General features: G+C 40.2%; 5 non-coding genes across 5 annotated transcripts; all 5 read left to right on the top strand.

Moving 5' to 3' along the window:
- Positions 1–21,695: 21,695 nt before the first annotated feature.
- Positions 21,696–21,767, top strand: trnaa-ugc. Its single transcript has one exon. It is a non-coding gene; the product is annotated as a tRNA-Ala (tRNA).
- Positions 21,768–24,100: 2,333 nt separating this feature from the next.
- On the top strand, positions 24,101–24,172 carry trnaa-cgc. Its single transcript has one exon. It is a non-coding gene; the product is annotated as a tRNA-Ala (tRNA).
- An 84-nt stretch (positions 24,173–24,256) lies between these two features.
- On the top strand, positions 24,257–24,328 carry trnag-ccc. Its single transcript has one exon. It is a non-coding gene; the product is annotated as a tRNA-Gly (tRNA).
- A 555-nt stretch (positions 24,329–24,883) lies between these two features.
- trnaa-ugc lies at positions 24,884–24,955 on the top strand. The gene has a single exon. It is a non-coding gene; the product is annotated as a tRNA-Ala (tRNA).
- Positions 24,956–26,939: 1,984 nt separating this feature from the next.
- Positions 26,940–27,011, top strand: trnaa-ugc. Its single transcript has one exon. It is a non-coding gene; the product is annotated as a tRNA-Ala (tRNA).
- The last annotated feature ends 222 nt before the right edge of the window (positions 27,012–27,233 follow it).

Genomic DNA, 27,233 nt, shown 5'->3' with positions numbered 1-27,233 from the left:
CGTAGAGCTGTTGAGGCATGGAGAGGTGATATACAGGTCAAGATTGTGGGATGACCGGACCGTGTCCATTGGAGCTACAGCGACATCGTGTTTTATGGCGAGGGATGCGTTTCCATGGCAACGGCATATGATGACACCCCATAATTGACGTAGAGCTGTTGAGGGCAGGACCATTAACCATTATCTGAAGTCTGCTGCTCTGAGCATGTCAGTTGGAGTTATGACATCATCGTGTTCCATGACACAGGTGTTTATATTTGAGCTAACGACGTGTCCAGAGATCAGAGGTTTCCATGGTGATGTGCAGTAATCAGTGAGAGGAGAGCATTTTCATTGTTCTGAATGAGAGATAAACCTCTTACATGTGAACGTTTTGTTGAAGAACCGTAACGGCCCCTACACACGGCGGCGTGCGTTGTCGCTTGCCGGCGGGCATATCTGAAGCTAGACCAACAACCAATCACCTGAATCTCCCACCCCAGACACACAAGCAGCGGTTTGATTGGCTAGAGCAGTGGTTCTCAAACTTTTTCTGTCAGGCCCCCCCTTTGGAGAAAAAAAAAAGTCGGGCCCCCCCAACACAAGTCAGGCTCAGTGGCGGCGCCAGAGATTTATTTTGGGGGTGCTGTGGGGTAGCTTGACGTTTCATAGAGGGTGCTCAAACATTTAGGGTTTCCCATTAATGTACCGGTCGCTACAGTGGAATTTTCTACTGCAACAATCCCCACGCATATACACAATGTACCCGCGACTGTTACAATGAAGGCTCGATAATCAGCTCACGGCATATAGGTGTAAGCAGGGGTAAAGTGCTATTTTTATAGGTGATGTGTGGACCTCACATAGGGGGGTCCGGGGGCAAGCTCCCCCGGGAAGATTTATTTTTAAATATTGAAGTTGAATGCATCAATCTGGTGCACTTTGAGAGCAAAATGAAGAGATCTATGGATACATCTCTCAACACCCATATGAAACAGAACTGTAAGCAGATTTACTTTTTCTTTATGGATATTTTACAAATCACCCTTTTAAATGTTATTCTTTTTTTACTGTCATATAGTATTTCATACCTGTTTTTCATTTATTCTCTTATTTTTTTATAACTATAATGATCATATAAACGTGTGCCTCGGAAATAATTGTTTACATTAATGGTGACCAAAACGTTTGAGACCCACTGAGATAACACTGAGAGAGTCCTTTAGCTCACTGAGTCTCTCAGTCTGACAGGAGAGGACTCTCCTCCACTTTGTTGTTGAAAAAACTCCTTATATCCGTTAGCGTAGCTCGCTAGCACCAGAAGCTAACAACAACGATCTCCGGTATCGGTGCGCTCTCTCTCTCTCGCTCGCGCACGCACACAAAATGGCTCATTCCACACACACACAGAGCCGAGCTTCAATGAAACACAGAGACCCAGACGTACTGTACTGTATCATATTATTTTCGAATCAATAATCTTTCAAATTATGATTTTTTTTTTCTTTATCTTTTTTTTTTTTTTTTTAATAACCATTTTTCCTCCTGGTCTCTCGCGTCCCCCCTGTCATGCCTCTGCTCCCCCCAGGGGGGGGCGCGCCCCCAACTTTGGGAACCACTGGGCTAGAGCTTGTACTGGCATATGATTAGATTGGCTGACGCTTCCGTCGAAGCTTCAAAAGTAGAACATTGCTCTACTTTTGCAGCGAGCACCGCGAGAAAAGCTACGCTTTGCTCCCACAATGCAGTTCGGCGAAGCGTGATGTCACCCCATTCAAAGTGAATGGGCAGAAGCGTTGAAGTGTCAACGCACGCTGCCGTGTGTAGGGGCCGTAACAGATATCGGTGAAATTTCAAAGCGTGAAGCATGTCAAAGAACTTGAGCATCTGAAGTGTACTTTTTGTGTACTTTCGGGTTAATAATGTGGCCTTTTTGGCAGATTAACTAAAGGTGTGCGGCTGCTGTGGTGGGGAAAGCTGAGGCTGAACTTACAATGGGGTTTAATGGAGACATGTTGAAAGTTTTTGTCACTTCATGCCCTCAAGAAGCATTTTGTTTAATTATTTTTGCTTAATTTTTTTTTATCTTTCAAGCTACGAGATGTTTTCCTACGTTTCTCATGAAAAATTATGTCTCAGGAATGTAGGGTTTGGGAATTATGGCAGGTTTAAAAGAAAATATGAAGGCAAAATTAAAGCTCCCATGTCATGCTTTTCCGGTTATTACCCGTCCCCTTGTGTGTTATGAAGGTTTTTATGCATGTAAACGGTGTGCAGAGTCAAAACCCTCAAAGTACACCCTGTAGCGAGTAAAACTCTAACACAGAAAATACCTCCCCAAAACGCCTCGTTGGAGATACGTCACTGCCCATTTGATTCTTCCGGGTACCGCCTGATGTCATGCGGTACCCGGAACGAAATGGACCAATCCCGAAGAGCTATGGCCACACCAGCAGCGGCGTGTTCCTCCTCCAGAGGTTCGAAGAACCGGCATTTCACAGACGAAAGCTTCCAAAACATTGCCCAGTTTGAGGCCGGATATGCACAGCTTGTTTGGACCGTTTGGAGCAGGGGAAGATCTGGGTATACAACTTGTAAGTTTGCATTGTTATTTGTGTATTTATCAAACAAGACTGTTTAAATGTGTAAACTGTGTTGGACTGCTAAGCCATTGACACAGTGCTAACTGTGCTAACTAAGTTGCTAGAGTTTCCATATATCAACTCTAATATCAGCAGATGGCCTTGCATACATGTATCTCATAGCAGGAGAATGTCTGCATTCACACACACGGAATACTCATACAGTATACTGTACTGTGATTTACCGTACATTGTGACCGTACATATACTGCATGTAGCTAACGAGGCTAGCTGTATGCTAGCGCAAAACAATGTATTCATGCAAGTTACATTGTATGGTAGCAGAATACCCGTATACGATTGCAATTATAAACACGTTATTGCTAGCCTAATATGAACCACTAGCTTTTGTTCATAGTAGTTTTATTACACTGCATTATAGTTGCCTTTCCTCCAAGCTAACGTTCATATCGTGTTAGCTACCAAGGTAAACAAAGCTAGGTTAGCATATTAGCAGGCAAGCTGTTCATTACACAACTACTACTAACGAATCTAAAACAACTAAGTTTCTCTAATATTTTGTGATTTGCATTTGATTTCGTCCAGCCAGATCCTGGCGGACAATCCATGACGTGCTAAAAGGCACTTCTACTACTACTGAGGCGTCGTGCTAAAAGGCACCGCACCGACTGTGCGCAGGCAAGATGCGAGGAGGAGGAATGGATGATATACCGTGTATATATGTATATTTATGTTCATTTTGTACATTTCTAAAAATAAAGTTTAATGGAAATACTTAGTAGGCCTATCCTTTCTTCCCTGAATTCATATATAGCAAACCATGATTTGATTTCTCATCAAACAGTAGTAGTTTATAACGGGTAAAAATAACTTACTCTTTGTTATGAGCGGCTCGTAGGCCACAAAGACAAGGAGACATACACGAGTTTACAAAACCACGGCACATTTATTGTGGTAAATGCAGAGATAGGTGGTTGAGAGGATCGCAGAGTTAGTCTTCCTGCAGCCGCTTTGGAGAGAGACTGGGGCCGTAGTGTCCGGAGGTGTCCGTGATCGTGCTGATTAGCCTCTTCAGCTCCACCCCATCGTAAGACAAAGGCCCTGGGGCCGTCACACTCTTCTATAACAACAGTTAAAAATATATATGTATATAAAATATACGGCTGTGCCGACGCCATGATAAGACTGATGTTACGCTGAGAGCAGCCGGGAAAAGCACTGTTAGACATGGGCGCAGCCTCTCTGGTGGTTGACTAATCAGAACGAGTGGCCGAGCTGACCAATCGGAGCACACTAGGCTCACAGGGAGGGGGGGGCAAGAGCTCCAACGAGTCGTTTAGTGGAGAAAGTGAATACTGCTGAATACACATGCTTGACAGAGATGCTGTATGCGAAACCAATGTGAGTTTGGAAAATTGCACAGTATAAATCTATTTTAGTATACCTCAACAATGTAATTATGATCAGTGGAAATGGCCATGACATGGGCCCTTTAAATCTGTCCAGCTGTGACATCAACACGCACTCTAAAATCTGAAGAAGGCCTCTTTACCAAGGTCTGAACAATGTTTAATATCTCTAAAAGTAAGAATCAGATTTAAAAATTGTGTTACACGAATAACGTCAGGAGGATGTATAACATTTTAAAGTTGGAATGAGGTTTCTGAGTGAAAGTATGAAGGAGCAGTTAGCAGTTGAAGAAGGAGCAGTTAGCAGTTGAAGTTGCATGAAGATTGTTCAAGTCTGAAGAGTTTCTCCATTGACTTCCATGTTAAAAATGTGATGAATTATGGGATGTATCTCTGGAATTATGAAAGTTATGAATGATAAAAGTAATAGCCATCGATTCCCGACCGAGCTGAACGTTTTGATGTTTGAACGGAGTTTCTGCGATGTTGAATGTGGGAGAAGAAGAGGTGCAAAATAACCCGGCGGAATAATAAAGAATTTCGTGCGTAGCATAACAGATAGTTGGAATGCTGTATCAGCATTCCCACTAAATAAGTCACAATAGTGATAGCAGTAGAGACACAACCTTAGTTCTGATTGAATAGTAGCCATTAAGTAAACCCACCTGTAGCTGAAGTAAATACAATCCTGCTTCATGAAGGATTATCAGCACAACAAACTTTATGTAAAGTTAAATCAACCCATCTCTAAACCAACTAAGCCTGAACATTTAACGTTTATGAAGGCAGGATTAATAGTAGGACAGTGAAATGGTGCTCTAAGACTGAGTTATTGATGGAATACACGGGTGCTAGAACCTCCCACTGTTAAAGGTCACCTATTATGCAAAATCCACTTTTCCATGTCTTTTATACATAAACATGTGTCCCCTCTGTGTTAAAGGAGAGGTGTCATGCTTTTCCGGTTATTACCCGTCCCCTTGTGTGTTATGAAGGTTTTTATGCATGTAAACGGTGTGCAGAGTCAAAACCCTCAAAGTACACCCTGTAGCGAGTAAAACTCTAACACAGAAAATACCTCCCCAAAACGCCTCGTTGGAGATACGTCATTGCCCATTTGATTCTTCCGGGTACGGGATGATGTAATCCCGTACCCGGAACGAAATGGACCAATCCGTGGAGCCGTTACGTTACGTCAGCGGAGCCGTTACGTTAAGCCCCCCGCTGATTGGTCCAAATTGACCAATCCACGGACTTCCTCACACACAGGCAGCTCTGCTGATTTCTCCTCCCTGGCTGCAGGCTGATAACAGACAGTTGGGATCGCGGCGAAATTCTCCCTGCAGACCCATTCTCACAGCGTTTATCAACCTTTTTCTTACTCAGTATCAAGCCACACTTATTGTTTTTAATTCGGCTGTGAGTTTGTGTGTGCTCAGGATGAGTTTGGCTGTGTTTCGCTATGTATCCTAAACAAGGAAACAACACCTCCACGGAGCTCAGCGCGATTCACAACGTCCCGACCAATCAGAGCACACTGTGCTGTGCAGAGATGCTGTATGAGAAACCAATGTGAGTTTGGAAAAATGCACGGTATAAATCTAGTTTAGTATACCTCAACAATGGAATTATGATCAGTGGAAATGGCCATGACACCTCTCCTTTAAGAGATTCTGAACGTTTCAGGAAAAAAATATTTGCTCACTTTTTGTCCTGATCCATTTATATAAAAACCTGTCTGAAATTGAGCTGATCAGATTTTGGCCACTTTATGATGTCATAACGATTTTTTGGCTTGTCTAACCATTAGCTAATAACCAACCAAGGTAACCCCCCCCCCCCATGCCTCAGCTTTACCCAGTATGATGTGCACATGTTTTTATATCAGTTACGGCTGACTTACATCATTCATCACTCCGTCCGACAAGACATCAAGCCAGCTGCTCGGAGATAAAGGAGGGCAGAGAGAGAGAGAGAGAGCAGAGGTTGCCTAGCAACTGCATCAAAGGGTTTGCTTGGGGAGTGAAAGTCCAGCAACGGAGAGAAGAAGAAATGTCCAACTCCTCTAAACAGCCAACTTATAATTAAGTGTGATTGAAAGGCGGCAGGCCAGTTTCTCTGCTATATGTGTAACAGAAGGATTCCTTTGGCTGTATCAGTCACTGATCGTTTGTACTGATGTCTTACATAAATGATAAATTACAAGACGTCATACACCTGTACCACCAGAGCATGCTGGGATAGAAAATACATTGAAAGGGTCCCCTACAGCAGACTCAAATAAACCAAATAAATCTACAATTTAATATAGTTTTATTAAAGAAATAGTTTGACATTTTTGGGAATATTTTCTTGTCAAAGTTTAGGATGAGAGGATTAATATTTATCTCACGTAAATTAAAGGAGTATTTTATCCAAAATAACGACAATTTGTATATCAACAGTTATTATGTGCTACCTTGAAATGTTGAAGTTGTTATATTTTGCTGATGTTAAACAAGACCTCTCTTATTTTGTTTTATTCTGTGTTCCTTGTGAAAGCATGTGAGAGAAATACAAGTTTTCTTCAAGTATTTAAGGTAACACGATGCGAATAATTGACAAAAAAAAATAGATTTTGGGGAGTTTAGAGCCAGAATGGTTTTAGCTTGGACTGTAAGAGGGCAGAAACCAAGATCTTCCCCACTTATACACACCCACACATGTTTATATTGCCTGGTATACATTTAGCAAAATTCTCTCAGCGCTGTGGTTTGCTTTTCCGGACTCCTTCCAAATGGTTCTTTACAAGTTCCCTTTAAACTCATGATGTTTTCCATCAAGGTTAAGAAAAGATCCTCTGCAAAGGAGGAAGGACATGTTTTTCTTAGTATTAAAAACAACCCATTCATGTCAAAATGGCCTTGAAATCGAATGTGAACAAGACGTTATAAACAATCAAGGATGTGGGCAATGCTCGTGTTGAATGCAAAGACACAAACAAAGCTAAATGTGAAACAAAACGTAAAATACAGACATGAAGAAGCTCTTTTTCTCTTGTGTTTTACATTGACACATGGAGATATGAGAAAATGCCAGTGATAACACATAATAAGAACATATAGCTTTTATTGAAATCAGACAAAATGAGAGAGTTTGCATCTGCCTTGCCCTTGGATGATAATTATGCAAAAAAGTCACCTAAACATGAACACACGCAACAGCTGTTGCAGCCTTTAACTGGGGAAATACCTATATCCTTGAATCCAGACAAACACCTTCAGGAAAAGGATGTGAAATCAAATACTATGCAGGACAACACACAGGAGGTAATGTGAAGTGAGCATCTCCTGTGGTGCAAAGCTTCCCATTTATGTTACTACAAAGCCATTTGTCAGAAACACCACCGCAGCAGGATCTATTTTCAGATTGAGAATATATGACCTACATTCTGCCTTTTTTTTAACCTGCTCCCCTAATTACAGCCAAAACACACCATGTAAGGGAGAAACATGTAGTTGAACCACCTCTCTCGAAGAAGGGAAAACCGTAGTTAACGCTAGCAAAATAAACCTGACATGCGAGGTGAATTTAAGTAAAGAGAGACGAGGGTGGAGGGAAGGAAGTGTTTGATGTTTTCTGCATGTGAGGGTGTGACATGAACAAAATAAGCTCTGTATGAAAACATACAGGCGGGTCGCTGGGTTGAAACCTCATTACGCCCCAACAAGCCCCCTTCTTCTCTTTTGATCACCAGGCTCATTTTTCCCGCCCACTCCCACTAGCCTTGATGCTTCCGTGCCAGACAGAGCTTCATCTGTGATTTCATATCCAGTAGCTCGCTCCAACACCAGCAGCTGTATTACGGTCGGTTTATTTTATGTCAGCAAACTGTGATGTTCAACATCATTGCTGTCAGTGTATCTGCTCGCTTTCTGGATCCCTCAATACTGCTGTAAATGTGTCTGAAAATGAGCTGATCAGATTTTGGCCACTTTATGATGTCATAACGATTTTTTGGGTTGTGTAACCGTTAGCCAATCACCAACCAAGGTAACTGCAGCCCACCTTATCACCTGAATCTCCTCTTAGAGCACCATTCTGTTCTTTTTAACCAAATATCTCTCAAAGGGGCGTGGGGAGTGGAACCTTATTTTCATCTAAAGCAGTGTTCATCAACCAGTCGATCACGAGTGTGGTGCGGGTAGATCACGCACCGTTAAAAAAAAAAAGAGTAACAAAAGAAAGAAAAGTAAAAAAAAATAATAATAATGTTTTTTTTTAATAAAGTTTTTAGATGTAAGCCTATCATCCACCACCCCGTTAGCAGGTGCCACTTGATTGACGTATCTTTGAAACATTCCTTGTCGCTCCCGAAAGTAATAGACTGACTTCAAGTGATGATGCATATTTTTGAACTCACTGCACTTATGGTAGATACCAACTACAACAAAATGAACATATTTTACCGTGATTTAATTGTAATACACGTTTCAAAATGATGCCGGAATAACTACATACTGATACCGGTTAGTAAAAAACATGAATTAATGCTTTGACAAGTGTTTTCTGAATGGAGATCAGATCGATCAGGCTAAACTAACGTTGTAGCTGCTCCGTCCAAACTCACAACAACATGATACAGACACAGATACAACAGCGACTGTATTCACCATGACACAGACAGTCTGTGGTTTGTACTTGTTTAACTTTTGTCCAGTTTCTGAACAGATATGAGGAGCTGTGAGCTCTGAGTGCTAACGGCTGCTGTCTTGGTTTTCTGATTCAACGTCAGTGACGGCAGGCTGAGATCCTCACCGCTGATTGGCTACCGCGCGAACGCGTCATTTGCATCAACCGCGTCTGTCCGCGTCTTTGCTTTGACTTTACATGTAATCGCGCCGCCCCCAAAATCGCACCGCGTCCGGTGTGAACGCACCAATGGTCGATGCACGGATCAAGAATGTTGTTAGAATTTTGAATTTGTAAGAATTGTGTTAAAAATAACTAGTTTTAATGTTAATGTTAAGTGTTGCACTTGCATGAAGCTTCAGTGGATAAGCCTCACAGTTAAAATGGCACGTTATGTTATCTGCTCACTGCAAGATGTTATTTTTGTCTTTGTTGTTGTTGCTGTCAACAAAATAATGTACTCATTCACTACATACAAGCTACATACATTTATATTTAGGATTGTAATGAAGGAATGAATGAAACTTAAAATGATAGGTATGATGTAAATATATATATTTATCCTTTTTGACATGTTAGTTATGTTGTGTTCTTGGTTTAATCAAATTGGAAGTTGCACCAAATTATTATTGTTTATTTGCATTACACAGTACAGGTACTATGTAATGAAATGGTTTCTCTGCATTTGACCCATCCTATTGTTAGGAGCAGTGGGCTACCATTATGAACGGCGCCCCGGGAGTAGTGTAGGGAACGGTGCCTTGCTCAGGGACACCTCGGTAGCACTTGGTCTTGCCGGGACTTGAACTGGTGACCTTACAGTTGCCAAGCCAAGTCCCCTATGGACTTCGCCACCACCATTTGATGTAATTCAGATGCAATTAGCCTACATAAAAGGCCTCAAATTGGAAGTACTGTCTGGGCTGTCTGTTTCACTCAATTGCAATAGGTAGATCTCGCCTTTCACCAAGGCCGAGGTCGGGGATCTTGGGCTTAAAAAGGTTGGTGACCACTGATCTAAAGTAACAGACACAGAATCAGCACTTTTGAAATAGGGCTGAAACAGAGGGGTTTATGGGATGCTATAATGCACAATCTGTTTGGTATTTCAAGCCAAACACTTCAGAGACATGTTCTGTATATATCTGAGACCTATAATATATTGATAAAAAACAGTATAATAGGGGACCTTTAAACTTGAGTTTACTACTAGCTAAGTATTACAGGGTGTTGGCGTTTTTTTTACCAATATTCAGATGATGGGGGATACAGCAGCTCCACCAACACAACTTGAAGCAGATTCCATTCTGGCATCAAGTTTACCTTAGCTGGTTCAAATGTCCCCCGAGAGACTGGGAGACAGAGGTGTAGCTATGCACCGCACCCCCGCCCTCTCCAAATATGTGACCCACTTTGAATGCCAGACTTTAGAACTACCTTGAGATGTTGGTGTGTGTGTCTTTATTTGTGTTTCACTGTGTTTGTCTGTGTGTGTTGGCAGCTTCTTTATTATAGCAGTTCTTATACATTTTATAATGTAAACAAATAACCTTATGCTAAGTATGCCACTACAAGCTTCAGACGCTTCCTTTGACAAACTGAATAATTATGTTTGGGAATCAATGCACACAGCTTCTAAATGTTTTAGATACAGTTTAAGACATGTGTTTAGATTAAGATCAATTTAAGATGACAGCCTCTGGGCTTCCAGGACACCTTTTATTTTACAGACAGTGGATAATGGAAGGTGACCTTGTTTTCTACCTCAAAGTGTTCCTAATGGAGGATTTGCTTTTTTAATAACCCTTTCTTTGGACTTTTTAAAGTATTTTAATTACTACCTACCACGTGCAACATCTCCGAACTTTGAGACCACACTGTCTAATTTCCAAAAATATAAAAAATGTATTTGTGTGTGCTGTAAGAGTGTGTACCGCTTTCTGAAACTTATCAACCTTAAATCACAACCACTCATCAAGTGGAGGTGTGGAAGTATGTGTGTAGTTAAGACAACTCAGATGTAAAGCTCTCTGGTTGGTATGAGCATCCTTTCATATGTCTTTTGAGTCTGAATCACTCCTAAACCATCTTCACTCAAGTTCAGATCATTCACCACAATTTGAACTACAGAAAAGGTGAAATGGTTGGAGTAAAGCTGCAAACCCAGGTCTTGCAGGGGTCGGGAGCTGGGTCTGGGTTTTTGGTGATGTAGGGGTCGCTCATCTCTCTTTGTTTTGTCGATTATTCCTCCTAAAACTTCTTTGTATAGGTCTTCTGTCAGTTATGTAACGGCGGCTCACTTTATTCTGTTCTGCTGTGTTGAGACACAAAACCAGTGTGCTGGTTGAGCCGCTAACCGCTGCTGTTCTAACACTGGATAAACAAAGCAGCCGCTGACAAAAGAAACACAATGACGGCAAGCCTGAAAACCCGAGAGAACACAAGAACATTGGCCAAAGGGCAATGACACACACACACAGTCATACTTATAGTATGTTTGTGAAGGCAAAGATGGACACACACATGGGGAGAAGCTTGTACATGCAGAAGCCAGCTAAAATGTAAATGAGTCAAAGAAAGTCATGCAAACAATAATCTTTGTGTGTGTGTGTGCTCCACATTGTTTAGTGAGTGAATGTAGTGAAGGAACACAGGTACAAAACAATGGCTCTAGCATGTTGGGTTAATCAAAATGATGGCCTGACTCCTATAGAAAGTGGTAGGGTTTATTACATTACATTTAGCTGACGCTTTTATCCAAAGCGACCTACAATTACCGATTATAGGGACATTCTCCCTGGTTAAACTAAGGGCTAAGTGCCTTACTCAAGGGCACACTAGTGGTGGTGTTCCAGGCAGGATGTGTTCCAGGTGGGATTTGAACTCACAACCTTCCGATCTTCAGCCCACGTCACTATCCATTAGACCACCACTACCCACTATACCACTATAATGTGATATTAATACATTTGATAAATCCAACAAAATAATCATTATTTTCTTTAAACAATTTGTTCTGGATTGCTCCTAGTTTTATTGTCCTGTTTCAGCCCTCAGAACACAGTGGACAGACAATGGTGTGTGTTACTCTGTTAACAGACCAGACATGTGGAATCCCATGAAAATTATGATCCTAAGGCGCTGCAGCATTTTTCAGACCATACACTGAAACCTGCACTGTTCATTTCCTACCATGTGACACATTTACTGTTGGGGAGAATTATGTTCATTTTGAAAAGATAACAGCCAATAGTAGGACTTCATTCGAAGCCTCAGTGACAGATTTTCAGGTTTATTGTGCTAATCTTGCTTTGCTGCGGTTCAGCTGTAGAACTCCAGATGGTAAGATGACTGTGTGTGTGAGTGACACTGCTCTGTGGAAGCCAACCTCCTTTTTCATAAAAACTGTTTACATCCCTCCTAGATTATCACAAATGTTTTGCTTTTCTGCCCTTTGCTATGCCTTTCTCAGTCAGTCTTGCATACCTGCAGGAGTAAACATCCACCTGTTTCTGGTTTTACACATTGTTTCACCCTGTACTTCATCATTATTCACAGTCACAGAAGTCTCTGAAGTCTCAGAAGTCCAAGTTTTACTGCATGTCATTTTTTTTTAAAGTGTATAATCACTGCAACAAGACGAGCAAACATTGCCGTCATATTTTGACTTGGCGATCACCCCAGACAGTCAAGCTCTTTTTTCCCCAGTTCAAGCGCTGTATGTTATTCAACTTATTCGTGGTGTAGCTTGTAGCCTGCATGGATTCCACGGCAACTAAAGCTGTTATTGAGAGTTTTCTGTGGAAAGCCTCACTTTGTATTTTTATTGGGAATAAAAACAAGTTTTATACTTCATCTTCCTGAATCATTTGAATAATTCTTCCACAAATATTTGAATGCTTGGCAAACACATAAACCCACTTGTGTGTTTGTTTTTGTGTGTTTTGGAGAAATATGCTGGAAACTACCTGGAGACCCGGGCCTTCCCCAGGATAGTCCTAACGAGTGCTGAGTCTCTCTTTACCACAGCCAAGGTCAACACACACACACACACACACACACACACACACACACACACACACACACACACACACACACACACACACACACACACACACACACACACACACACACACACACACACAAACAAACAAACAAACAAACAAAATACAGATAATGTAATCATGGCTGATTTTGGGGTGTCAAAGGTCTCTTCTGCCTGGCAAGGCTCAAAAGCAACCCCAGAGTTTTAAAACTAATAAGAGGTCAGCAGCGAGGACACTCACACCAAACTTCTTAATCTGTTGCAGAAAATGAAGTGTCTGGTGGGACTTTTTAGTCAAATGGTAGCTGGTGTTGGCCTATTGCTTCAGTGTGGCATATTAAGAGCTACAAGTCTCCCCCTAACATTTATCCCCAGCTGATATAACTCTAACCTGGAACCCAAGTGATAACCCTCAAATAAGATAAAAGAGAACCAACCAAAATGTTCTTCCTTTTCAAAAATATTTATATATATATATATATATTTCTGGGCCAACAGTAAAAGGCTGTGATTGCTCTCGGAGGCCATTGTGAATTATATGATTTCATGCTTTTAAGGCAGGTGTTGTTGGATCAGAACCAGACGCATGAGCTAAAAAAGTATTTAAAACAAACAAACAAAAAGAACAAGGCTTAAAGCCCTGCTTGTACAACCAAACAGTGATGAATGAAGTGAAAAACGTGGCGGGGGTTTTGCCTGGGTGTGGTGCAAGAGAGAGTAAAACACAAACATTTGGGCTAATTTATGGATCAGTTCACCCACATGATAAAAATACTTTCTCCCCTGAGCTGCAGAAATCCTACAGATTTGGATTTTCATCTAAATGTTTTTGTCAGTTTTTGAGATGTCTTCTCTGAATCTGTTAAAATGTAGCTTAATGAATCTGCAGACTGTTTGCTGTAGTTCAGTGATGCTTTACTGTGAACAAAGTTGCCTCCTGGCCCAACCACCATTTTCGTATTAACAATTAAACATTTTTATGACACTCTATCCTTAGACTGTTATATCTCAGTCCTGTGATCAAACTTTGTTTTTCTTGTCTCCTTTTTTCTCCATTGTTATTTCATGAAAGCCCATTGAGAGGAACCATTTGATTCTGGAAGTCATTATTAGTCCGAGCAGCGGGAGCGGAGGACTTATTTTAACCCCTCAAATTATTATTATTATTGGCAATACAATCAATTATTGGCATTGACCAAACTAAACCAATTAACTCTGAGCCTAGAAGGTGAAAAGAGTAGTTCTAAAACTGTCAGAGCTGGTGTTACGGCTGCCGGATTTGTCACCCCCTGTGACTTTGGCCTTGATTTGCCATAATCTCACAGAAATAGTTATTCTCCTTTAGTTTAAGCAAACACGAGCATTTTAATTTGGATTCATGGTGAGTATAGAATGGCAGTTTTTTTCCCCGGATGATGATGACCTCATACCATGTGTGTGTGCGTTTGTGTATGTTGTGAAATTCCTCTGGTTTTTCCTGACGACATGTATTGGGGCCTTAGGACAATCAAACTCATCTCGTCTACCTCTCACCCTGATGTGAGGAGCATTCCAGCAGGACTCCAGATGCTGACACAGGAATTAGAGCTAGCTGTATATTGATATGTCATGCAAGATTAACAGTGTTTGAGGTGTCTTTATGAAAACATGTTAATGCAATTGACTCTCAGCATGAATGCATACAGAGGAAAGGTTGTGACTGTTTCAAAAGTGAAGTCACAACGAGACAAAGATTTGTTATTAACCTGAGTTATCCTACTCCTTCCTGTCCTTCGTAGCCACACATCAATAGTAGTTGCACCTCTGAGGTAATATTTAGCTAGGCTATTTGTGTGTGTGTGAATCAGACATTCCTCATACGGATGTGAAAAATAATTACATAAGTTGTGACGTGTGTGTGTGTTCCTTTCTGTGTGTGTGTGAATCTCCTCTCCCAGTGTTTTTTTCCTGCAGATGTCTTTAATACCACCAGCTCCTCATCAGGCCTCGGAAACACAGAAAGAGACGTGTGTGATTAATTGATGCGCATCTGTGGGAAATGCTTGTTTGACACTTTCCATGGAAGTGAAAGGAGTCATGCTGCAGAAATGCACTGGCTGTATCCAGGAATGTGCCAATAAGGATGAGAGGAAAAAGACTGCTTTTCTTTCATACAGACGTTGCACATTGCACCTTAGAATATTTACCTGACTCTACAGTAAACAGGAAGTGAAGGTACGTTTGTTGAAGAATAACAGGTGTCTACTGTAACTACCAACATTACCACACACAAATACAAATTTAAAAAACTGATCTTGTCCTTTTCCGTCAAACACTAATGTAAGTACTTTCTTTTCGCAATCATTTCTTATGTTCTTATTTTCTCCAGGTGGTATAATTATGACTTCAGAAACTATATTTGGTAAAACATTGCATTTATAAAAAAAACCTGTGGACTAAGGAAGCTTGCAGTGGGAACCTCATAGCAGACATGTCCCTGTCACCCCTGTAGTCACTTAGGAAATACATGTGGTAGGGAACAAAACGTACATTTTATATTTTTGTTTTGAGCCAACAGTCTCTTAACATTCTTGCTATGTTGCATTCTTATCCTCCCCAAAATGTCAACATGTAATCAACTTTTTGCTGAGCCTGAAGTCAGACCTATGGCTCACCATTATATTTAAAGTACTTCCTAAGCAGCACTAGATATGTGATGTAGGTAAACATGTACAGGAAGTGATGCAATGTCTAATGGTGCATTGAGATGAAAAAAAAAGAAAAGCATATGGTTGCATGAACACACACAAACTCACAGTTGACTGTGATAACACAACATGTTGTCACAGTAAACTGCAGCATCACCTTTGCCCCGTTGTTGCACTATAATGAAACCCAGCTGTTCCTGCACCAAGGTCTAACCTGTTGAGATTTACAGTAGAAGATAATCACAGTTTTGAAAAACTTTTTATATTATTGCGTGGTTAGCAAACACTGTCTGGAAACTCTTCCCTGAGGTGTGTTCAGGTAATGTCAAATATATTGAGTGTACAGTTGTGTACAAAGAAAGTTGAAATCATCCTCAGCTTCATCTGCATTAACATACAATAATAGAGTAACTTGGAACAAAAAATGCAGGTGACAGCAATCTGTGTACAGTTTTTTATTCATTTTCATATAGTTGATTTTCACCCCATATAAAAACACTGACTTGAACAGTGCAAATCCTGTCATGGTGGATGTCAATATTCTTAGTACAAAAATGTTCCCTTCAAACTTCCTCTGCTTTATTTATGATGTGCTTTGCGTAAACAGGAATTTTCTTTTAACATTTCTGTTTGTATTCTAAGAATTTAGATGGTATCTGTTTCAAGAGGCTGAAATTGCAAAACCATCTTTGTGGAGATGTATGTCTCTACCTCTACACTAACAAGCACCTGCACATGTTCACTCTGACACACAGATATGAGCGGGGCATCTTGAAGACTGTGATGTTTACGTGATTTGGTTTCACTTGGGTAGACATAGAGCTATTGTGGCTGCAGACTGCTGTGAAGATGACACCGATCACAAACATCGCTGGTGTGTGTGTGTGTGTGTGTGTGTGTGTGTGTGTGTGTGTGTGTGTGTGTGTGTGTGTGTGTGTGTGTGTGTGTTTGTGTGTTTGCGTGTTTGCGTGTGTGTGTGTCCCCGCTGGGAGTGAAACTCAACACCCATCTCAGAAGGTAGCGTTGATGAGTGCATGGTGTGGGAACAGCTCATTAATGCACATTGACCAGCTGACCAACTATGTCTCTCATTTCTTTCTTTTTTTTATCTACCAAGTGACACAATTACAATTAGAGCCAACGCTGACATCAGTAAAAATGAATGTATTAGGGAAAAAGATCAGGATAGAAAGATTCCTTAGGGTTTACTGTATATGTCGAGAATATCCACATCTCTACTTTATTCTTGACATAAAATGTAAAAAAAAAACATACCTACAATGGCCTCAAATAAACAGTATATTATTATATATTTTATTTATTGCGTTTTTCTCCATCTCTTCCACTTGCTCTTTGCCATGGACTAGCAGTGTGTAGGTTACACAAGGTAAAGGTCAATAACATTACAGTAAATCAATTCCTGTCACAAATCTAAACTTGATTTGTGTTTCGTGGCATCATGTCGTTCCTCTGCTGTAAGTTACATGATGTGCAGCGAGGAGTCACAGTCAGGACAGAGAGCATGACTTGTTTTCCATCTCGTGCTTCAAATAAGAGTATTTTTTCGGATTTTGGCTGCACACAGGAGTGAGTAAGGGTGATAATCATATAGTTTACCCGTAAAGCCTTTCCTATTATCCTCTGGTATGGTTGATGCCAATTAGCAAGTGTTAGCATGCTAACACGCTAAATGATGATGGACACCATGCAAAAGCATTTCTCACGACTTAAATCAGCATGTTAGCATTGCCGCTTTGAGCATGTTAGCATTAAGCTCAGATGACATATTTTAGAAACTTAATTTAATATACTTTAAAGGTCCCATGTCATGGCCATTTCTATTGATCATATTTCCATTGTTGAGGTCTACTAGAATAGATTTAAATTGTGCAATTCTCCAAAATCACATTGGTTTCTCATACAGCATCTCTGTATAGTATGTGTGTGAGGTGCTCCGCGGATTGGTCCATTTGTGCCAATCCGGTCATTTGTTGTTGATTTGGGTATTGACACGTCAGAGAACCCAGGAAGCAAACAATGGAAAATGAGAAATCTCCAACGAGGCGTTTTGGGGCAGCATAGACAGGTATTTTCTGTGTTAGAGTTTTACTCGCTACAGGGTGTACTTTGAGGGTTTGTGACTCTGCAGACCGTTTACATGCATAACACACAAGGGGACGGGTAATAACCGGAAAAGCATGACATGGGCCCTTTAATTCAATATTTCAGGCAGACAACAGTAACAATATCAGGTTTTCAATGAAATCGGATTACTTTGGCCCTTGATGTCGAAGTGCCTACAACATGGAGATTTTGGGCAGTGTTTGCATTTTGAGAATAGGTGATGCTGACAATTTGTTTTTATTTTCAACATGTGTATGTATATTTCAATAATGATATGTGTAATATGCATGCATTAGGTTGATATGATAGATCATTGATCAGAAGCACTGCAGGTATGAGGACAAATATGTAATCTATAAATGGTGAGCATTTAGTCCTCTGTTGATGATGTAGCTATGCACATTTGGTCTACGCCCCTCTATAAGTTCAATTTTCTTTATTAAAGATGCAAAGACTTTTAAGCCTTTTAAATAACCAGGTATTTATTTTCAAACTTGGTGACTTTTTAAAAAACAAATACTGATTTTCTTTGAAGTGAATGTACTCTTTGGTTTATTGGGAAGAAATCATGTTTTTAATTCAGTTAATTGAAGTCCCTGGCATGTGTTGTTTCAGTGTTTACTGCTCGATGACTGGCGATGGCAGAGTTCTGTCCTGAGGCCTGGATGGCTGGGCCGGGCCGGTGTAACGGGCCAGCATTTAGTCACGGTAGGTCACTTGGGTCAATAAGCCAGAATCCTCTGTGTCCTCCTTCGACCTCTCTGAGGGACAGAGAGACACTCAGAAGAGACTAAAACCTGACTTTAAAATAAATTAATATTTCGGACATTTTATCCTGCATGGCCTTTTTCAGCTCCATTTATGTGACACAGTGAGTTATCAGGTCTTCAGGCTGAATCTGTTACACATTGTCTCTAATCTTTCAATCAAATAAAAATGCCCTCTGGAGACATATTCTGCAGGAGAAACAGAGGGTTTCTTTCCTTCCTTCCTTCTCCACCTGCTTTGTATTCCCTCCTGCGCTCTCCCTGTCTGTCTCTCTTCCGGCATACTTTCTGTCATCCTCTCTGCAGAATAAAACAGAGCTGAAGTACAGGCAAACCCCCCAAAATGTATGTGTGTGTGTGTGTGTGTGTGTGTGTGTGTGTGTGTGTGTGTGTGTATATGCGTGGGAGAAACTGTGCCAGTCTGAACCCTCTGAACTGCAGCTCTGACAGACCTCAGCCACGTCAAGTCAAGTCTTTACAGAAAATGCAGAACAGAAGAATCAGTCTGATACGTGATTTCTTGAAAGAAGCATCACTATTGAGATTTTCAAACATCATTTTTGTCACTTTGAGCACGCAAGCTGAGTGCTATCTAGTTCCATTATACTGGCAGACATATTCTCTGCAACTCACACCATGCAATCTAGGTGATGACCAACCGTATTACATCCTATAAAGACAATAATACATGTCCTTATCAGTGACTGTGTACAGTACTGAATGCTGCAGTTTTAATAGTTTCTAAAGGTCACCGATCCCACATTATTCTAAAAACAACTTCCTCCCTGTCTCTGGCTTCTGGATTTCCAAAACACAGGCCAGCAGGTTTGGTATTTTTTAAACACTCTCCAGTTCCTGTTTTTCCTTGAATTACCTCCGGCTTTGACACCTGGTTACAGGCCGCTGACAGTGTAAAGAGCAAACGAGTGAGCAAACAATACATGTTGCATCATCATTCAGGTACATGGAAATAACCATTTCCATCTGCAGCAGTGTTTAATATGGAGTCACTGCTTTCCTCAGTGATACTGGAATCTTTAATAGTGTCCAAAGTAAGTATGAATGAACACACTGCTTTGTCATGTATGTTGAAAGCAATTGTCTTAAGTGTGGGGTTTCTGACAGAACAAATTCTTTAACCTCAGCTCCAAATCAGACTTTTCTTTACACTTTACGTGTAAATTATGAACAACTTTACTATATACTTGCTGTTTTATACATGCACCAACACTGTACTCCAAATGGACGGCAAACACATAAATAAAGCAATGTGCTAAAACACAAAGGTTGCAGTTGTATTTTTTGGTTTTCTCAGGAGAAAAAGCTTCTGTCACTTACTATTTAGACTCAGCAGATTCACACAAATTAAATTTTTTCTCTACATATAATCGATATTTTCTCTGTGCAGGGTGTGATGACTTGAGATTTTAGAGAAAAATACTGCGTCAGCATCTGACTCAATGTTCCTTCACTGGCCGGTTTAATCAAATCTAAGCATCAATAAAAGAAACTCCTGACCTGAAGTTAAAATGTGCCGCACTACATCCCTCCATACGCTGCTGACTCACTGACGTGGAAAGGTGTCATCACAGGTCAAGGCTTGAAATGAGGACATACACGCACACACACGCACGCACGCACACACACACACACACACACACACACGCACGCACGCACGCACGCACGCACGCACGCACGCACGCACGCACACAATGTCTGTGTCACACCCATTCCATTGCTGACATCAAGTGAGTAACTACAACATAAAATATGAATGAAAAAGATAGTGTCTCACGTTTCAGCACAGCTGCTGATCCATGATCAAACTCCACGGGCAGGCGTGACATTTAAGAGGCTCCAGTTGCACCGACAACATCTGCTGTAATTGGAATAAATGTTAACACACACCTTGGTTGCATCAAACACACTTATCTATGACCAGAACATTTTAGAGAAAAATACTGCATCAGCATCTAACTCAATGTTCCTTCACTGGCCGGTTTAATCAAATCGAAGCATCAATAAAAGAAACTCCTGACCTGAAGTTAAAATGTGCCGCACTACATCCCTCCATACGCTGCTGACTGACTGACGTGTAAAGGTGTTGGTGTCATCACAGGTCAAGGCTTGAAATGAGGACACACACACACACACACACACACACACACACACACACACACACACACACACACACACACACACACACACACACACACACACACACACACACACACACACACACACACACTCACGCACGCACGCACACACGCACGCACGCACGCACGCACACAATGTCTGTGTCACACCCATTCCATTGCTGACATCAAGTGAGTAACTACAACATAAAATATTAATGAAAAAGATAGTGTCTCACGTTTCAGCACAGCTGCTGATCCATGATCAAACTCCACGGGCAGGCGTGACATTTACTGTAAGAGGCTCCAGTTGCACCGACAACATCTGCTGTAATTGGAATAAATGTTAACACACACCTTGGTTGCATCAAACACACTTATCTATGACCAGAACATCTCACATACTCCTCATGGATGTCCTTTACCAAGGTTGTTATTATTGTGCAAAGCTACTATTTGATGATGAATGTATTACAGTAATCAAGCATTACTGCAAAAAGACCAATATGTGAGTCTTCATCCTGCAGGTCAAGACTGAGACTACAACAACAAAAAATACAAAATTTTTCTTGCATCTGTATCAGTGTTATTTACAGTAACATGTAAAAAAAAAACATGTTACGGATGTGCTTGTAGACACTCTGGAGGAATATCAGCTTTGTCATAGTTTTTTTGCCTCTTTTAGCTTTTTGTTTTTACGGCATTTCCATAAAATGATGTATGAGGTATGAAGTCTCCCCACTAAGAATGCCTTTGGATAGCATACATTTGTTTCTCTTCATAGTCAAAGCAAACGGTTCCCTCTGGTGTCCATTGTGTGTCAGTAGCCAACCAACAGCAGCATGCTGAAATTGCTGTTTTGCTCAATTTGAATTTGAATTTTTTTCAGGATTGTAAAGTCAGAATTGTACTATACTAAGTACTGGACTTTATTAAATAAATATTAAGCTTCGTCATCCTTTATTTGAGATCATCGAACTCCTTGCCAGCAACTTTCTGCAGGAGCAGAAGATGTGTTTTTTAAGGTTGCTTATGTCCATGCTCTATCTTTAGAGGTGAAGGGGATGTAGCTCAGTGGTAGAGCGTGAGATTCGCATGTACAAGGTCCTGCGATCAATCCCCAACACCATTTAAACAGATGACTTCTTCTGTACTAAATTGACAGCCATACTCAAATCATTAAGTAGTGTCCTTTTCTTGAAAATCAGGCCCTTTGTTCATTTTTACCTCATTATCAAAAATAGTAATTACAGAAGATAATGAGGACACCATGAAGGGGATGTAGCTCAGTGGTAGAGCGTGTGCTTTGCATGTACAAGGTCCTGGGATCAATCCCCAGCATCTCCAACAACATTGAGCCAGAATAGTTAATCTGTACTACATTTAAAGAGTTACTCAAACCATTGAGGAGAGCCCTCTATCCATGTTTCATTTGAACTGTGATCACGAGAGCTCTTGAAAGTACTTCTTTGTTTAATTAAGCATCGGATTGGTCAAAGACTGTTCAAACAAGTACCTACCGATTGATATAATAACATGAAGGGATGTAGCTCAGTGGTAGAGCGTGTGCTTTGCATGTACAAGGTCCTGGGGTCAATCTCCATCATTGCTCTTTTATTTAATACTGAATTGAGTCTCAGTTTACAAACTCCATCATAGCCAATAAGATCTTAAGGTCTCGACAAATGGACGCTCAAGGAATCTGTTCATTTTTGTTGTGATAATAAGAGCTCTTGAAAGATATCTTTTTATATAATCAAGTAATATAATTAGTAAAATAATAAACAAACAAGTACATATGTAAGGGTTGATGTGACACAATGAAGGGGATGTACCTCAGTGGTAGAGTGTTTGCTGAGCGTGTGCTTAGCATCAGTGTTAATTTCGTCAACGAAAACTATGACGAAAAATGTTCGTCAACGACCTTTTTTACATGACTAAGACGAGACGATAACGAGCTAAAAATAGATTCTTGATAACGAAAATTTGACGAAATGTATATTTAGTTTTCGTTGACGAGACGAGACAGGACTAAGGTGTTAATGGTGGACTAGCGGACATTCAAAATGCAGCATATTTCCCCCCAATTGCCCGTCTTGTCTGTCAAAATGCATCTTACATTTCTAACTTGCAATATCATTATTTCCGCTCTCTTCACTCCAGAAGAGCGATCTCCCTGTGTCTCTGTGTGCGGAGGGCGGGGCCTAACAGACACGCTGCAGCGGCACACAGAGATCTGCCGGGGACGGAGCGTTCAGAAGTATAGAGACACTACAAGGCTCGATGTGGACAAAGCTCGTTTGCCATGTTTTCGCGTTAGCGCGTTGACACGAGTAGAGTAGTCTGTCCAAACAGCCGGCCAAAAGGCGTCATATTCAGTCGGAGAAATGCACAATTTTCGACTTCCTTAACTCGTAGCTCTGTTGCCCCAATTACGAGTAACGTTATCACATCAGGTGTGCAGAGGTGGGAGAAGTACTCAGATCTTGTCGCTAAGTAAAAAAATACCATAGTGTAGGAAGAGTTCCTCAAGTCAAAGTATGATCATCAAAATATATTTAAAGTAGCGACAGTACAAGTAGTGATTGTGCAGATTGTTCCATTTCAGAATAATATATATGATATGTTTTATAATGATTGATCATTAAAGTGTTCTCAAAGCTGGTAAAGGTGCAGCTAGTTTGAATGATATATTATATATCTGTATACTGCAGGGTAGCTTGTGAATTTACTAAAGTCTGAGTTAAAACTTGATTATATTTCACATCATTCATCCACATCTGTAAAGTAACTAAAGGTATTAAATACATGTAGTGGAGTAGAAGTACACCATTTAACTATGAACTGTAGTGGAGTAGAAGTACACAGTAGCAACACATTTAAATACTCCAGTAAAGTACAAGTACCTCAACATTTTACTCAAGTACAGTACAATATTTTAACATAATTATATATATTTAATTTATTTCACATTTTAAATAAAGCAATTAATTCGGTTAACAATTTGTTAGTTTTTTCCTTTAAAAAATAACAAAAAGTAAATACAAGAATACCGTTAAAGTACCGGATCGATAAGCAGTATTGATAAGACTAGCAGTACCGTAGAAAACCTTAATGATACCCATTCCTAGATATTACACAAGTAAAGTGTTAAGAGAGTGAAATGTTGCTTTACGAATTTCAACACTTGATGCTGTCACCTTGATTACAATGTCAGAAACCTGTATTTGCCTAACTGAATTGGTTTAAGAGAGAAAACATTTTGACTAAAAGTTGACTAAAATGTAATTTTTCATCGACTAAAAGTAGACTAAAACGTTTTGAGTTTTCGTCGACTAAAACTAGACTAACACGTTTTGAGTTTTCGTCGACTAAAACTAGACTAAAACTATGAAGGATAGAAATGACTAAAATGTGACTAAAACTAATTACCATTTTCGTCTAAAGACTAAGACTAAGACTAAATCAAAAACAGCTGCCAAAATTAACACTGCTTAGCATGTACAAGGTACTGGGATCAATCCCCAGCATCTCCAACACCATTTAAACAGATGACTTCTTATATACTCAAACCATAAAGTAATGTCCTTTATTAAAGTTTCTTGAAAATCAGGCCCTTTGTTCATCTGTACCTCATTATCCAAAATAGTAATTAGAGAAGATAATGAGGACACCATGAAGGGGATGTAGCTCAGTGGTAGAGCGTGGGCTTCGCATGTACAAGGTCTTGGGATCAATCCCCAGCATCTCCCTCATGGCTCTTTAATTGAATAATTAACTGAGTCTCAGTTTACAAACTAATCCACAGTCACACAACATTTCATACAGAATGAAAAGGGGATGTAGCTCAGTGGTAGAGCTTGTGCTTCCCATGTACAAGGTCTTGGGATCAATCCCCAGCTTCTCCATCATGGCTCTTTAATTGAATGATTAACTGAGTCTCAGTTTACAAACTAATCCACAGTCACACAACATTTCATACCAAATGAAAAGGGGAAGTAGCTCAGTGGTAGAGCGTGTGCTTTGCATGTACAATGTCCTGAGATCAATCCCCAGCATCTCCATCATTGCCAATAACATCTTAAGGTCTCGACAAATGGACGCTCAAGGAATCTGTTAATTTTTGTTGTGATAATAAGAGCTCTTGAAAGTTATCTTTTTATATAATCAAGTAATAGAATTAGTAAAATAATAAACAAACAAGTACATATGTAAGGGTTGATGTGACACAATGAAGGGGATGTACCTCAGTGGTAGAGTGTTTGCTGAGCGTGTGCTTAGCATGTACAAGGTCCTGGGATCAATCCCCAGCATCTCCAACACCATTTAAACAGATGACTTCTTATATACTCAAACCATAAAGTAATGTCCTTTATTAAAGTTTCTTGAAAATCAGGCCCTTTGTTCATCTGTACCTCATTATCCAAAATAGTAATTACAGAAGATAATGAGGACACCATAAAGGGGATGTAGCTCAGTGGTAGAGCGTGTGCTTTGCATGTACAAGGTCCTGGGATCAATCCCCAGCATCTCCAACAACATCGAGCCAGAATTGATATTCTGTACTACATTTAAAGAGTTACTCAAACCATTGAAGAGAGCCCTCTATCCAAGTTTCATTTGAACTGTGATCATAAGAGCTCTTGAAAGTACTTTTTTGTTTGATTAAGCAATTGGATCGTTAAAAGACTGTGCAAACAAGTACCTACCGATTGATATAATAACATGAAGGGGATGTAGCTCAGTGGTAGAGCGTGTGCTTTGCATGTACAAGGTCCTGGGATCAGTCCCCAGCATCTCCATCATTGCCAATAACATCTTAAGGTCTCGACAAATGGACACTCAAGGAATCTGTTAATTTTTGTTGTGATAATAAGAGCTATTGAAAGATATCTTTTTATATAATCAAGTAATAGAATTAGTAAAATAATAAACAAACAAGTACATATGTAAGGATTGATGTGACACAATGAAGGGGATGTACCTCAGTGGTAGAGCGTTTGCTGAGCGTTTGCTTAGCATGTACAAGGTACTGGGATCAATCCCCAGCATCTTCAACACCATTTAAACAGATGACTTCTTATATAATCAAACCATAAAGTAATGTCCTTTATTAAAGTTTCTTGAAAATCAGGCCCTTTGCTCATCTGTACCTCATTATCCAAAATAGTAATTACAGAAGATAATGGGGACACCATGAAGGGGATGTAGCTCAGTGGTAGAGCGTGTGCTTTGCATGTACAAGGTCTTGGGATCAATCCCCAGCTTCTCCATCATGGCTCTTTAATTGAATAATTAACTGATTCTCAGTTTACAAACTAATCCACAGTCACACAACATTTCATACCGAATGAAAAGGGGATGTATCTCAGTGGTAGAGCGTGTGCTTTGCATGTACAAGGTCCTGGGATCAATCCCCAGCATCTCCAATAACATTGAGCCAGAATTGTTGTTCTGTACTACATTTAAAGAGTTACTCAAACCATTGAGGAGAGCCCTCTATGCAACTTTCATTTGAACTGTGATCATGAGAGCTCTTGAAAGTACTTTTTTGTTTGATTAAGCAATTGGATCGTTAAAAGACTGTACAAACAAGTACCTACCGATTGATATAATAACATGAAGGGGATGTAGCTCAGTGGTAGAGCGTGTGCTTTGCATGTACAAGGTCCTGGGATCAGTCCCCAGCATCTCCATCATTGCCAATAACATCTTAAGGTCTCGACAAATGGACACTCAAGGAATCTGTTAATTTTTGTTGTGATAATAAGAGCTATTGAAAGATATCTTTTTATATAATCAAGTAATAGAATTAGTAAAATAATAAACAAACAAGTACATATGTAAGGATTGATGTGACACAATGAAGGGGATGTACCTCAGTGGTAGAGCGTTTGCTGAGCGTTTGCTTAGCATGTACAAGGTACTGGGATCAATCCCCAGCATCTTCAACACCATTTAAACAGATGACTTCTTATATAATCAAACCATAAAGTAATGTCCTTTATTAAAGTTTCTTGAAAATCAGGCCCTTTGCTCATCTGTACCTCATTATCCAAAATAGTAATTACAGAAGATAATGGGGACACCATGAAGGGGATGTAGCTCAGTGGTAGAGCGTGTGCTTTGCATGTACAAGGTCTTGGGATCAATCCCCCAGCTTCTCCATCATGGCTCTTTAATTGAATAATTAACTGATTCTCAGTTTACAAACTAATCCACAGTCACACAACATTTCATACCGAATGAAAAGGGGATGTATCTCAGTGGTAGAGCGTGTGCTTTGCATGTACAAGGTCCTGGGATCAATCCCCAGCATCTCCAATAACATTGAGCCAGAATTGTTGTTCTGTACTACATTTAAAGAGTTACTCAAACCATTGAGGAGAGCCCTCTATGCAACTTTCATTTGAACTGTGATCATGAGAGCTCTTGAAAGTACTTTTTTGTTTGATTAAGCAATTGGATCGTTAAAAGACTGTACAAACAAGTACCTACCGATTGATATAATAACATGAAGGGGATGTAGCTCAGTGGTAGAGCGTGTGCTTTGCATGTACAAGGTCCTGGGATCAATCCCCAGCATCTCCATCATTGCCAATAACGTCTCAAGGTCTCGACAAATGGCCGCTCAAGGAATCTGTTAATTTTTGTTGTGATAATAAGAGCTCTTGAAAGATATCTTTTTATATAATCAAGTAATAGAATTAGTAAAATAATAAACAAACAAGTACATATGTAAAGATTGATGTGACGCAATGAAGGGGATGTAGCTCAGTGGTAGAGCGTTTGCTGAGCGTGTGCTTAGCATGT

Source organism: Trematomus bernacchii, unplaced genomic scaffold, assembly GCF_902827165.1.
Source record: "Trematomus bernacchii unplaced genomic scaffold, fTreBer1.1, whole genome shotgun sequence".
Taxonomy (NCBI): Eukaryota; Metazoa; Chordata; class Actinopteri; order Perciformes; family Nototheniidae; genus Trematomus; species Trematomus bernacchii.
Note: the sequence above shows the minus strand (reverse complement) of the source record. Positions and strands in the feature narration are given on the sequence as shown.